General features: G+C 40.6%; 1 protein-coding gene across 1 annotated transcript in view; it reads left to right on the plus strand.

Annotated features, from left to right (window-relative positions):
- Window positions 1–11,122: 11,122 nt before the first annotated feature.
- LOC103564591 (acyl-coenzyme A synthetase ACSM1, mitochondrial-like) overlaps window positions 11,123–14,024 on the plus strand; it is a 54,305-nt gene continuing 51,403 nt past the window's right edge. The window contains exons 1-2 of the mRNA XM_070568366.1: window positions 11,123–11,149; window positions 13,087–13,256. The gene's annotated coding sequence lies outside the window, so the exon portion shown is untranslated. The remainder of the gene's footprint in view (window positions 11,150–13,086; window positions 13,257–14,024) is intronic.

A 14,024-nucleotide genomic window follows, 5' to 3' on the forward strand; every position in this document is an offset into this window, starting at 1 on the left:
TATTGTATCAAGCATGAAGGCAAGGGGCTTAGGAACGCCAGCCATTGCAGGAACGGAATGCCGTCTGCATACCTTGCTGATTGTTCTTAAAATACTCCCCAAGGGATTAACCTGGGATGGGCTGGTGTGCTTCAGGGGGATGAAGAATAGAATCTTTGGACTTTGGCTTGCATGTCCCTGCAGGAATGAGTTCTGGCTATTGTACTTGCTTGAAATTCTTTACCCACAAATAAATATGTGGCAGTCTGAGGGACCTCACTTCAGTCCTTGAGGCTGATGGTCTCCTGTCCCATTGAATAATGTAGATTGTGTTCTGTCTATTAATTCTGTCCATCCCTTTGTCTGGCTGCCTAGCTGGACTTGGCAGCACTGGATCAACAGATTCAAGCAGAAAACTGGATCTTAAAAATGAAAGGCCAGGGCACCCTATCTCACCCCTGAGACAAGACCTCCATACAGAGAGGCTTGTGTATGTGGTTGGGAGAGTGTCATCACCCTCAAGTCACACCAAACCTTAGGGTGACCCTGACCAGAGAAGGGGAACCACCATTAATTGCACATTTGCCATGTGCCAGACACTGTGCTAGGCATTTTATAAATCCTGTCATGTTTCATCTCAGTGTGGCATCTACAGACCTCAGGTCATAGCTGTGAGAACTGTGTGAGCACCTCCAAAAGGTGTCCCTTCCCCCATGGCTCATGTGTGTGGTGGTGTCTAGTCTTCCTAGAATCAAGTAATAAAATCATTTTTCAGTCAAGACCCTGAGGGTTGTCTTTGGGGAAAACAAAGAAGGAGAGAGTGGCAATTGGTGAAAAACAAAACACAGACTCAGTTCTTGGGGCCTCTGGGACCCCAAGCCAGGAGTCCAGGAGACACAGGGGGGTGAGGACCATTAGGGCTTCACCACAACTCAGAGACAGAAGGTGAAACTTCCTAGCAGATTCAAGTGAGCTGGAGAAGACAGCAAAGGATCTCTGAGGGTCTATGACTCTTCTTAAGAATACTGAGTAATAATAGCAACAATGGTAATAATAATAGCCATCACTTACCAAGTGCGTACCATGTATCAGGCACTGTGCCAAAAAAACACGTGTATATGTATATCCTGCTTAATGTCTACAGTCACCCTTTGATTCATGTACTATTATTTTTCCTCCTTGACAGAGGAGGAAACCAAGACTTGAAAAGATTACGTGATATTCCCCAAAGTCACATAGTGTCAGGTTCCCACACAGGCCTATCTGCCTACAATGCCCGTGCACCCCTTCAATCTGCTTTCCTGCTCTTCTGGCCCTTGACAAAACACTTCTCTTACAGCCGTCTTTTAAAACATCCACTAGAATGTGGAGATACTGTGATATACTCTTCCTGGAGTCCACTAAATATGCCAGAGTTTTGTTTGGCCTAGTAGAGAAATGCAATCTGCTAATCAAATAAAAATACTTTGTTTTTCACAATCTGGACTTATCAATGTTTAAGGGAGTATCATTTAACTGAGGGCTTCCAAGAATTTAAAATCTAGCAGATTGCTCATCCTGACACTTTCACTGCTATCTTTATCCTATAGCGAGACTGTTTTTAGTCATATGCCTTTACTCAGTGCCCAGTCCACACTCTCCTTACTTTCTCCAGGCTCAGGAATGATTGGTGTTGGGAACCCATAACTTTAGGGGAAGTCTATGACCTACCCAAAGAAAAGGATCTGGCTCTTCTCTGCTCCATCCCCTTCTCCAAATGGCTTGTAAAAGCAATCACGATATTCAGCCAGTATCTTTCAGACTGGCTGAAAGTTTTGCCTACTGTGACTACAGTTAAATAACCTTCTCTTGTCTTTTTCAGGATGAGGTAAAGATAGACCACCTCGTCCTTCGTGTCCTTGTCTGGTAAAAGCCTTTCTAGTCTATTAAAGTCCCAGGCTGGCTGCAATTATCCACACATAAAAGGAGGAACTTACCCTGGAGACGGGGAGTCACCTCAGCTGACATTCACTATTATTTCAACATCAGGTTCAAGTTGTGAAATGACAGAGGGGTGGTCATTATATCACATGATAGGGAGTTTGGACTTCATCTGGAGAGTAACGAACTCAGTCAACAATGCATTTCTAAGCGATTACCTTGGTAGCTGAGTGGCGAATGTATTACAGGAGAAATTGAGAAATACTTAAAAGAATTCCTTCTCCCCGGAACTTGATGACTTAGCAACTAAATTATGTAGATGGGGTTAAGGGAAAGGTGGCACTGAAGGATGATGTCTCAGGTTTTTTTTGATCAGGTAAACTGGGGTAGGTGGTTATAATATTTTCTGAGAGGAACAGATTTGGAGGGAGGAACATTGAATCCAGTTGTGGTCATGTTAATTTATCTATGTTATCTATGGAATATCGAGGTTAGCATGTATTTATTTATTTTATTGAAGTAATAGTTTACAACATTGTGAAATTTCAGTTATATATTATTATTTGTCTATCACCATGTAAGTGTTCCCCTTCGTGCTTTGTGCCTACCCCCCAGCCCCTTTCTCCCTGGTAACCACTGAACTGTTCTCTTTGTGTATTTGTTTATCTTCCACGTATGAGTGAAATCATATGATGTTTGTCTTTCTCTGTCTGGTTTATTTCACTTAACATAATACTCTTAAGGTCCATCCATGTTGTTGCGAATGGGATGATTTCATCTTCTTTTATGGCTGAGTAGTATTCCATTGTATATATGCACCACATGTTTGTTATCCAATCATCAGTCAATGGGAACTTGGGTTGCTTCCATGTCTTAGCTATAGTGAATAATGCTGCAGTGAACATAGGGTGCATAAGTCTCTTTGAATGGTTGATTTCATTTTCTTTGGATAAATACCCAATAGTGGGATAGCTGGGTCATATGGTATTTCTATTTTTACTTTTGGGGAAATCTCTGTAGTGTTTTCCATAGTGGCTGCACCAGTTTGCATTCCCATAAGCAGTGTGCATGGGTTCCCTTTTCTCTACAACCTCTCCAACATTTGTTATTTTTTGTCTTGGTGATTATAGACATTTTAACAGATGTAAGGTGATATCTTAGTGTAGTTTTGATTTGCATTTCCCCAATGATTAGTGATGTTGAACATCTTTTCATGTGCCTACTGGTCATCTGTATATCTTCTTTGGAGAAATGTCTATTCATATCCTCTGCCCATGTTTTGATCAGGTTGTTTGGTGTTTTTTTTGTTGATTTGTGTGAGTTCTTTATATATTATGGAGATTAAACCCTTGTCATATATAGAGTTGCAAATATTTTCTCCCAATTGATGGGTTGTCTTTTTGTGTTGATCCTGGTTTCCTTTGACTTGCAGAAGCTCTTTAGTCTGATGAGGTCCCGCTTGTTTATTTTTTCTTTTGCTTTCATTGTCCTAGAGGACATGGTATTAGAAAAGATCCTTTTAAGACCAATGTCAAAGAGTGTACCACCTATATTTTCTTCTAGAAGTTTTATGGTTTTGGGTCTTACTTTCAGGTCATTGGTCCACTTTGAGTTTATTTTTGCGTATGGTGAAAGATAATGGTCTACTTTCATTCTTTTGCATGTGGCTATCCAGTTTTCCCAACACCATTTATTGAAGAGACTTTCTTTTTTCCATTGTATCTTCTTAGCACCTTTGTAGAAGATTAGTTGTGGTTTTATTTCTGGGCTTTCAATTCTGTTCCACTGAGCTGTGTGCCTGTTTCTGTACCAGTACCATGCTGTTTTGATTACTATAGCTTTGTAGTACATTTTGAAGTCAGGGTTTGTGAGGCCTCCAGCTTTGTTCTTTTTTCTCAGGATTTCTTTAGCTATTCAGGGTATTTGTTGCCCTATGTGAATTTTAGGAGTCTTTGTTCTAATTCCATGTCATTAGGATTCTCATTGGGATTACATCAAAGCTGTAGATTGCTTTGGGTAGTATGGACATTTTAACTATGTTTAGTCTTCTGATCCATGTGCATGGAATATCTTTCCATTTCTTTATGTCATCATTGATTTCTTTCAGTAATGTCTTATCATTTTCACTGTATAGGTCTTTCACCTCCTTGGTTAAATATTCCTAGATATTTTATTCTTTTTGTTGCGATTGTAAATGGAATTGTGTTCTGGAGTTCTCTTTCTGTTAGTTTTTTATTAGAATATAGAAAAGCAACTGATTTTTGTAAGTTGAATTTGTACCCTGCAACTTTACTGTAGTTGTTGATTATTTCTAATAGTTTTGCAATTGACTCTTTAAGGTTTTCTATATATAAAATCATGTCATCTGCAAACACTGAGAGTTTCTCTTCTTCATTTCCTATTTGGATTCCTTTTATTTGTTTTCCTTGCCTAATTGCTCTGGCCAAAACCTCCAGTACTATGTCAAATAAGAGTGGTGAAAGTGGGCACCTTTGTCTTGTACCTGTTCTCAGAGGGATGATGCTTAGTTTTTCCCCATTGAGTATGATGTTGGCTGAGGGTTTGTCACATATGGCCATATTATGTTGAGGTAATTTCCTTCTGTACCCATTTTTTTAAGAGTTATTATCATAAATGGATGTTGGATCTTGTCAAATGCTTTCTCTGTGTCTATTGAGATGATCATGTGGTTTTTATTCCTCCTTTTGTTAATGTGGTGCATCACATTGATTGATTTGTGGATGTGGAACCATCCTTGTGTCCCTGGTATAAAGCCCACTTGATCATGGTGTATGATCTTTTTGATGTATTGCTGTATTTGGGTTGCCAATATTTTGTTGAGGATTTTTGCATCTATGTTCATCAATGATATTGGCCTGTAGTTTTCCTTGTCAGGCTTTGGTATCAAGGTGGTGTTGGCCTTGTAGAATGTGTTGGGAAGTGTTCCGTTTTCCTCAATTTTTTGGAATAGTTTGAGAAGGATAGGTATTAACTCTTCTTTGAATGTTTGGTGGAATTCTCCAGGGAAGCCGTCTGGTCCTAGAGTTCTATTTTTTGGGAGGTTTTTGATTACTGTTTCAATCTCTTTACTTGTGATTGATCTATTCATATTCTCTATTTCTTCTTGATTCAGCTTTGTGAGGTTGTATGAATCTAAGAATTTATCCATTTCTTCTAGATAGTCCAATTTATTGGCATATAGTTTTTCATAGTATTCTCTTATAATCTTTTGTATTTCTGTGGTATCTGTTGCAGTTTCCTCTCTTTCATGTCTAATTTTATTTATTTGAGCTTTCTATCTTTTTTTCTTTGTGAGTCTGTCTAAGGCTTTGCCAATTTTGTTTATTTTCATAAAGAACCAGCTCTTTGTTTCATTGATCATTTCTACTATCTTTTTTGTTTCATTTTCATTTACTTCTGCTCTCATTTTTATTATTTCCCTCCTTATGCTGACTTTGGGCTTTGTTTGTTCTTCTTTTCCAATTCTCATAGGTGTGGTTGAGGTTGCTTACTTAGGATTTTTCTTATTTGTTAAGGTGAGTCTGTATTGCAATGAATTTCCCTCTTAGGACCGCTTTTGCTGCATCTTATATGAGTTAGTATGGTATGTTTTCATTTTCATTTGTCTCCAGATATTTTTTGATTTCTCCTTTAATTTCTTCAATGACACATTGGTTGTTCAGTAGCATGTTGTTTAGTCTCCACATCTTTGTCCCTTTCTCAGCTTTTTTCTTGTAGTTAATTTCTAGTTTTGTAGCATTGTGGTTGGAAAAGATGCTTGTTATTATTTCGATCTTCTTAAATTTACTGAGGTCTGCCTTGTTTCCCAGCATATGGTCTATCCTTGAGAATGTTCCATGTGCACTTGAGAAGAATGTGTAACCTGCTGTTTTTGGATGGAGTGTTCTATGTGTATCTATTAAGTCCATCTGGTCTAATTTTTCACTTAATTCCACTGTTTCCTTCTTGACTTTCTGTGTGGATGATATATCCATTGATGTGAGTGGAGTGTTGAGGTCCCCTACTATCATTTTGTTGTTGTTAGTATCTCCTTTTAGGTTTGTTAATAGTTGCTTATGTACTTTGGTGCTCCTGCATTGCATGCATAGATATCTATAAGTGTTATGTCTTCTTGGTGGAGTGTCACTTTTATCATTACATATTACCCCTCTTTGTCTCTTTCTTTAACTGTTTTATCTTGAAGTCTACTTTGTTTGATGTAAGTATGGCAACATCTGCTTTCTTTTGTTTGCCATTAGCTTGTAGTATCATCTTCCATCCTTTCACTCTGAGCCTGTGTTTGCCATTGGAGCTGAGATGTGTTTCTTGGAGACAGCATATTGTTGGATCTTGTTTTTGATCCATCCCACAACTCTGTGTCTTTTTACTAGAGAATTCAATCCGTTTACATTTAGAGTGATTATTGATATATGAGGGCTTAATGCTGCCATTTTATCTCTCATTTTCCAGTTCTCCTGCATTTCCTTTGTTTCTTGTCCTGTGTAATTCAAACCACCCATTCTATTAGGTAGTTTTCTGTGCTGATTTTCTTCTTATTTATTATTTGTATTTCTGTTTTACTTATTTGTTTAGTGCTTACCATAAGGTTTGTATGAATAGTCTCATAAATAAGATAGTCCATTTTCTGATAACCCCTTATTTCCTTAGACTAAGCTGATTCCATCCCTTCCCTCTTCCTCTCCTAAGTTGTTTTTGTCACATCTTATGCCATCTTGTATTGTGAGTTTGTGGTTAAAATGAAAAGGTTATATTTATTTGTGGTGTCTTTCTTACCTTTACCTTTAACGTTATACTTGAGTGTTTGCTAACCTGTTCTGATGGATAGCTACAATTTTCTCATTTTGTCTACCTGTTTATCTCCTGACTCAGGACTTTGTAACTCCTTTATTTTTTTTTTCAGGTATAAGGGCCTTCTTGGGGATTTATTGTGTGTGGGGGTCTTGTGGTGATGCACTTCCTTAGCTTTTCTTTATCTGGGGAAGTTTTTATTTCTCCATCATATCTGAAGGATATTTTGATGGATAGAGTATTTTTGGCTGTAAGATTTTGTCTTTCAGAATTTTGAATGTATCATTCCACTCTCTCCTAGCCTGTAAGATTTCTGCTGAGAAATGCACTGAAAGCCTGATAGGGGTTCCTTTGAAGTTCTTTTCTTCTGCCTTGCTGCCCTTAATATTTTTTCCTTGTCATTTACTTTTGCCGGCTTTACTTCTATATGCCTTGGAAAAGGTCTTTTTACATTGTTATAGTTAGGAGATCTATTGCCTTTTTTCACTTGTATTTCCAGCTCCTTCCCTAGGTTTTGGAAGTTCTCAGACATTATTTCTTTGAACAAGCTTTCTGCTCCATTCTCCTTCTCTTCTCCCTCTGTAATACCTATAATTCTTATGGTACATTTCCTAATTGAGCCGGATATTTCTCAGAGAATTTCTTCATTCTTTTTTAGTCTTAGTACTCTTTCCTCCTCCATCGGAAGCATTTCTATATTTCTGTCCTCAAGATTCCTGATTCACTCCTCCATAATATCAGCTCTATTATTCAGGGAATCAATGTTTTTCTTAATCTCATTTATTGTGTTTTTCATCTCCAATATTTCTGATTGTTTTTTTTTTTTATAGTTTCAATCTCTTTTATGAAGTAGGTCCTGAATTCCTAGAACTTCTATCTGCATTTTCTTGTAACTTGTTGAGTTTTTTATGATAGCTATTTTGAATTCTCTGTGATTTAGATTACAGATTTATGTGCATTCAGAATTGATTTCTGGGTACTTGTCATTTTCCTTTGGGTCTGGAGATTTAATATTTTTTCATACTGCTAGACAGCATGGATTTGTGTTTCCTCATTGCGGTAGTATTTGATCACCACTTCCACCTGCCGCCACTGGGTGGGGGTTAAGAGATGTGTATTCTGAGCCCATCATAATCTGCAGCACAGCTCCTATGTGTTGAATGGGCACAGAGGGTTGGGGGAGAGGCACTTTCTTTCTCTTGCATGATCTCAGGGGCTTCTCACTCTGACCTCACTATATGTTCTCTTGGAGTGTTAGCTTAATGAAGACATCTCCACAATAGCTAGTCACCTCTGTGTGGGGCTTTACCCTGGGCTGTGAGGGACCTTGGAGAGCACTGGTGTTCCCGTGGAGGGCCTCCCCTCTCCCTTTTCTCTCAGAGCTATATGCAATGCCTGGGTTACTGCCCTTTGGGGAGGAAGAGAAGAATTCTCTTACCTCTTTCCACTTCCTTGGAGGAGGCTCCAGCACCTACATTTCTGCCACATGGCTGCATGGGTCTCTCAGATGTCTTTTGTGTTGTGTGGATGTCCTCTGTTGGAATATGAATGTCCTTTTCATTGTATCTTAAAAGGGAGAGTTTACAGGGAGAGCTCAGTCAGCCATGATGCTGACATCACCCTCTCTGACCAAGGTTAGCATATATTTAGTAATCAGTTGGATATTTAAGTGTGAATTCAGGGGAGAGGTCAAGATTTTAAATATGGTTTAGTAAGTTATTGAGAGAGAGAGAGAGAGAGGTGAGAGAGAGAGATGGACAGAGTGCATATGGAATGAGAGGAATTGTTGGCTGAGGATGAGTCCTTGAAGTACAATAATATTTAAAAAGAAGAAAGAGGAAGAGAATTCCATGGACAATGTTGAGAAAGAAGACTCAGAAAAGGCAGGGTGTGATAACAGAAAGATGAAAGAGAGCAATTCAAGAATTGATTATCATTGACAAGAATGGCCAAGAATCCATTGTATTTGGCAGCAAGAACATTAGAGAACTTGTTTCCAAAAAAATTCAATAGAGTAATTAAGAATAGAAAACTGATGGCTGTGGATTATTAGTGAGGGATGGACAGCAATGGAAACAGCTAATGTAGTCTACTCTTTTTAATAAACATTAATTGGAAGGGGAAGGAATAGAAGAAAAGATATAGAATCAAGGAAACAATTTTTGAAGGAGGGAGGGACTTGAACAAGTGTGACAAACATTGCTTTTCTCCTATGGTCATGGACTGAATTGTGTCCCCCAAATTTCATATGTTGAAGCCCTAACTCCCAGGACCTCAGAATGTGACTATATTTGAAGATAGGGCATTTAAAGAGGTGATTAAGTTAAAATGAGGCCATTAGGGTGGGCCCTAATCCAATATCATGGTGTCCTGATAAGAAGAGGAGATTAGACACACAGAGAGACACTAGGGGTGTGTGCACAGAGGGTCAATCATATGAAGAGGCTGCAAGAGGATGGCCATATGCAAGTCAAGAGGAAACCAACACTGCCAGCACCTTGATCTTGGACTTCCAGCCTCCAGAACTTGGAGAAAATTAATTTCTGTTGGTTAAAACCCCCTGGTGTGTAGTATTTTGTTATAACAGCCTTAGCAGACAAATACACTTGACCAGTGGCCATTCTCCACCACCACCTCCACACCATCTTGTTCCTTGCTAAAAGAACCCTGATTTTGTTCAGAATCAGAGTGAGCTCACCACTAGGACGTGCATTACAGTTGGGTTAAGTCCTTTCCAGTTCTCTTGAATTAAGTCAGTTAGAAAGTTTCAGTTTGCTCCTTCTGTGTCTTCCACTCCTTTGTGGTGGAGTTTATTCGTGATTCAGCAAATATTCACTCTCTACTCATCCCTCTCCACCTGTACTCCAGGGAGGAATACAGTTCTCTGCTCCATGAGGTTGAGCTTGGTGGTGTAGCTTGCTTTGGTCAATGGAATACAAGCGAGCATGATGCAAGCAGAGGTTTTATATGTGCTTTCATGGTTTGCCTTGATTTTTGGTTCGTCTGCCGTTCACCATGAGAAGAGCATGCCCTAGATAGCCACTGGTCTCAGAGTGAAAGACTTGTAGGGCAGACATACCCCAACCCACAGCCTGAAACTGAGCCTCCAAGACAGCCTGGTGACTTGTGAGAAATAAATGTGTGTTGCTGTAAGCCATTGAGATTTGAGGATTGTTTGTTAGGCAACATTATCATAGAAATAAACAATTGATAAAACCTTAATTCCTCTTTTTAACAAAAACAGAACACACTAGTCTCAAATATTTGTCAGGAACTATATCCAAATGGGATTTAATAACAATAACAATATGTGCTTTCTTTGTATTTCTTTTTAGTTCTGTTGTGGCAGATAGAATTAATTTCTTAACGATAGTAGTAGTACAGAGTTTCATTTGGATTGATATATTTTTTGGTTTTTATTTAATTTTTTGAGAGAATCAATGTAAAGGAAAATATTGAGTAAATAAGACTAGAGGCAATAGTGCCTATTTATAGCAAAAAAGAAAAAGAAAAAGAAAATGAAGGTGAGGCATGAATGACTGACGTTTGAGAAACATTCAAGTAAGAATGGAACAAAGTTACAGAGGAGAAGGGTAGGGATGGGACCAAAATGAAAACTCAAAAGGAAGTGCAAGTAGTGTCATCTTACTTAAAAGGAAGTAGCCAAGGATGAATGGGGAGTGTAGCTAACTTCTAGAGCTAAAGGCTGCGAGGTTGAGTTCTGATTCTGTTAGTGGGGTGCCCTGCCCACTCTGAACCTCAGTCTCCTCATCTGAAAATTGGGAGGGATCCAACATCACCACAAGGATGCAGTAGAGATTCATGGAGTTCATGTGTGAGGAAGCACCTCATAGGATTCAGGTAAACCACCAGGCAGGGATTGATGTTTGAGAGGTACATGTGTGAAGGGCAGAGGTGGAGCCCAGAGAATGAATGCTGCCTCAGCAAGCAAAGGTGCAGTCAGGCTGGGCACAGCAACCCAGCTGTGTGAGCTCTGATCAGAAGTAACCTCTTATTTAATTTTTGTTACCCTTAAGTAAAACTTCAGCCCAGCTAGAAAGCCAGTCTGCCCACAGAAGGAGAGATAGGGGGAGGAGTGTGCAAAGAAAGGGCATTTGCTTGGAAGAGCAGGGTATTTATGGAAACTAAGATCCAGCTTTTTGATGGAGTCATGACTTTTTTTGGTCCTTCCAAGGTCCGAGTGCTCTAAAAAGAAGAGGATGCTGGGATAAGACAAACAGAGACCCCTGGGGCTTTGAGCTGGATAGAGTCCATCCTGCAACTGGTTTGGCAGGTCCCGATATCCCAGCAAGCTGCACAGAAGATGAGAGAACGTGATATCTGAAACCTGTCATGCAGAAAGGGCGCTACAGAGGTGACAGCACCATCCTGAAAGAAGCTGTGATGTTTTATCATTTTAATTTTATTATTTAATGTTCAGGTAATACCTGAAAGATGTTCTGAAAGCTATTAAAGGGTATCCAATGAAAACCACCCCCTACTTCCATCACAGTTCTCCTCCCTAGAAGTAAATGATGTCAATTTTTTGTGAATCCTTCCAGCGACAACTGGGGGAAAATTTGGAGGGAGACAGACGGTAGAGAGCTTAGCTGGTTTTCTCCCTCTTTACTCAGATTATCCTGTGATTTGCACTCCATTGGAGTCCCCTCTGGCCTCCCCCTACAAGAGAGAACTCACTGTCTCTCAGATCCTTTCATCTCCCCAGCAGTGTGGGCGGAACAGGAAAAGCCTCAGGAACCTCCATCACTGTGGTCTTGACTTGTGCATGTGGGTCAGGATTTCAGTCAACATTACCCTAGAAGCTGGATGCTGTGCTGGTGTTCAGGGTCTGGTCCTCCTGCCTAGGCATGGTCACTTGGGAGGGCAAAGGCCCAGGGGCATTCGCTTCCCAAGGAGCCTAGGATGGGTTCAGAAGAGCCTGGACAGCAAGCTGGTTCTACGTGGCTCCAGGATCAATCTAGGAACAGTGAGGGTACAAGGCATGAAGGCAGATAGCCTTAGGAGGTAGTGAGTTCCCTGTCACTATAGGGCTTCTTGTTTGCATTGGCCTAGCTGATTTCCAAGTTCTCCATTTCCTTCTGGGGATGGCACCAGCAAGACTGAGCTTCTTGGGCAGAGCCAGGCCTGGAAAGTGTGGCACAGTTGTCAGGGCATGGATGTGGCCTGGTTCTTACCGCCACCATCCCCCAAGATTCCTGGGCACACCAAACCAAGAAGGATGCAAAGGGAAAACAGGCAGAGCTCTGTTGCATGTGGGTAACAGCTGGTCTCTCCACCAGGTGACTCCCAAAGCCTTGCACTCGTTTACTCAACTAACAGCTAGTAAGTGATTATTAGTGCTGGTGTTGTCCTCCCCAGGGAGGATGCAGCTTTAAAAGGAAAGTTCCCTCCCTCGTGGAATTCACATTCTAGTTGTTGTGGGAGGGGGAAGGGAGAAACAGACAAAATTTAAGACAAATAAGCAAAATGTGGATTAGGATGAGTAGTGGTAATTGGTATGGAGAAAATTAAGCAGGTAAGAATCAAAGAGAGTGATTGCATTTTTTTTTTCCATTTTTATGGATAGAAAATACCTGGAGTGAAATAAATAGAACTGTATACTTTTGGCAGATTTTTTGTCTCTGACAGACTTACAACAAAATTCCACAGCCACTCCTCCCTCCTTAAACACTGTTGAGTGGGCCACTGGGATGCCATGTCAGGTCATTGAGAGGCACAGAAAGGGCTCGTTCCTTGTCTGCCCACAGTGACAAAGGGGTGTCACTGTTAGACTTACTCTCTAGTTTCCTTTCTTTTTGCCGAAACGCACCGGTGATGATCCAGAAGGTACCTGACATTCACAATTAATATTCACATTGGAAGTTTTCTCCTTTTTTTTGATCTGCCCACAGTTTTTCTCATTGAGGCTGTTGCTCAGAGTTGCGCAGACCATCCCCAGCAGAAGTGCATCTTCCCAGGGGCACCTTTTAAAAATTCTCACCAGGGAACCATAAGGATTAGCAAGGACTTTGCTTTTCAAGTGGGAATTTGTCTTTCTGCTGAGGTTGAAATTTGACTTGGCTGCCAGGCTGGTGCTGGAGTTTCAGCAGAAACATGTGGCCTCCCATCCCAGTCTAAGGTGGGAGGTTGAAGGAGATAATTCAGAGTGAAAGCCAAGTGACTTTCATTGAGAAGCTTTCCACAAATATTATCTCACTTGATGCTTCAGCATAAGTTTGCAAGAAGCAGGCATTATTATTAAGTTCATTTTTTGCTAGGAAATTGAGGATTGGAGATATTAAATTAAAAAGTTATCCATTCAACTATTTAGTAAGTGTTGGAGCAGGGATTCCAATCCAGGTCTGTCTCACTTCAAAGCCCCTGATCTAAGAAGAACTGGAGCTGGAGACAAAAAAGCCAAGTCTGAAGTGCTGAAGAAAGAAAGCCACCACTACTTTTGCTCCAATGACGAGTAGAGTTCAAAGTTCAAGAAGCCAGGGAAAGCATTATGGAGTCATCAGATGAATGAAATGACCTTACCAGCGCGGGTAAGACTCCTGCTCCTAGGGCCAAGCTTGTCTGCTGTCTGACCTACCATCTGCAACCCCCCTACCACTACCACTACTACCATTGCCTTAGTCCAGCTGGCAATTGCCTGTTGCCAGGACAGCTATCTGTTTCCTACCTGCTCTCCTTTCCCATTCTGTCACCTCCATAGAGTATTCCCCACACAGCAGCCTGGCTGATCTTCTCAAAATGTACATCAACTGACACTATTCCCTTGCTTCAACCTGCCAGTGGCTTCCCACTCTCAGTATAAATTCTGAACTCTTCATCATGGCCTTCAAAGTCCTACATGATTTGGCCTCTACCTGCCTCTCTGACTTCATGTGCTACATCTTTCTCCCTTGTGCTTGACACTTAGATCGCTAACCTTCCTTCTGATCATCAAATGGATCTGGCTCTTTCCTGTCTCAGGGTGCCAGGTGCTCCACTTCTTGGCATGCTCCTCCCCCAACTTCTTCACCTGGCTGCTGCTTCTTGTCATTTAGGTCCGGGCTCAAATGTCCCTGTCACAAACAGTTCTTCCCTGATAGCCCTACAGTAGCAGCAGCCCTCGCCCCATCACTCCCCATTACATCACCCCTTTCATTTTCTTCATAGCACTTCTCGCCAACTAAAAGTATCTTGTCTATTTGTCTACTTACTTATTCTCTGTCTTTCTCTGGCCGGGAGGTAGGAAACACCTAGAGTTACAAGTTTTATGAATAAATGGATGTGAACAAGAGATTCTAATGTGGTCGATATAGTGATCT

Source organism: Equus przewalskii, chromosome 12 (assembly GCF_037783145.1).
Source record: "Equus przewalskii isolate Varuska chromosome 12, EquPr2, whole genome shotgun sequence".
Classification (NCBI taxonomy): domain Eukaryota; kingdom Metazoa; phylum Chordata; class Mammalia; order Perissodactyla; family Equidae; genus Equus; species Equus przewalskii.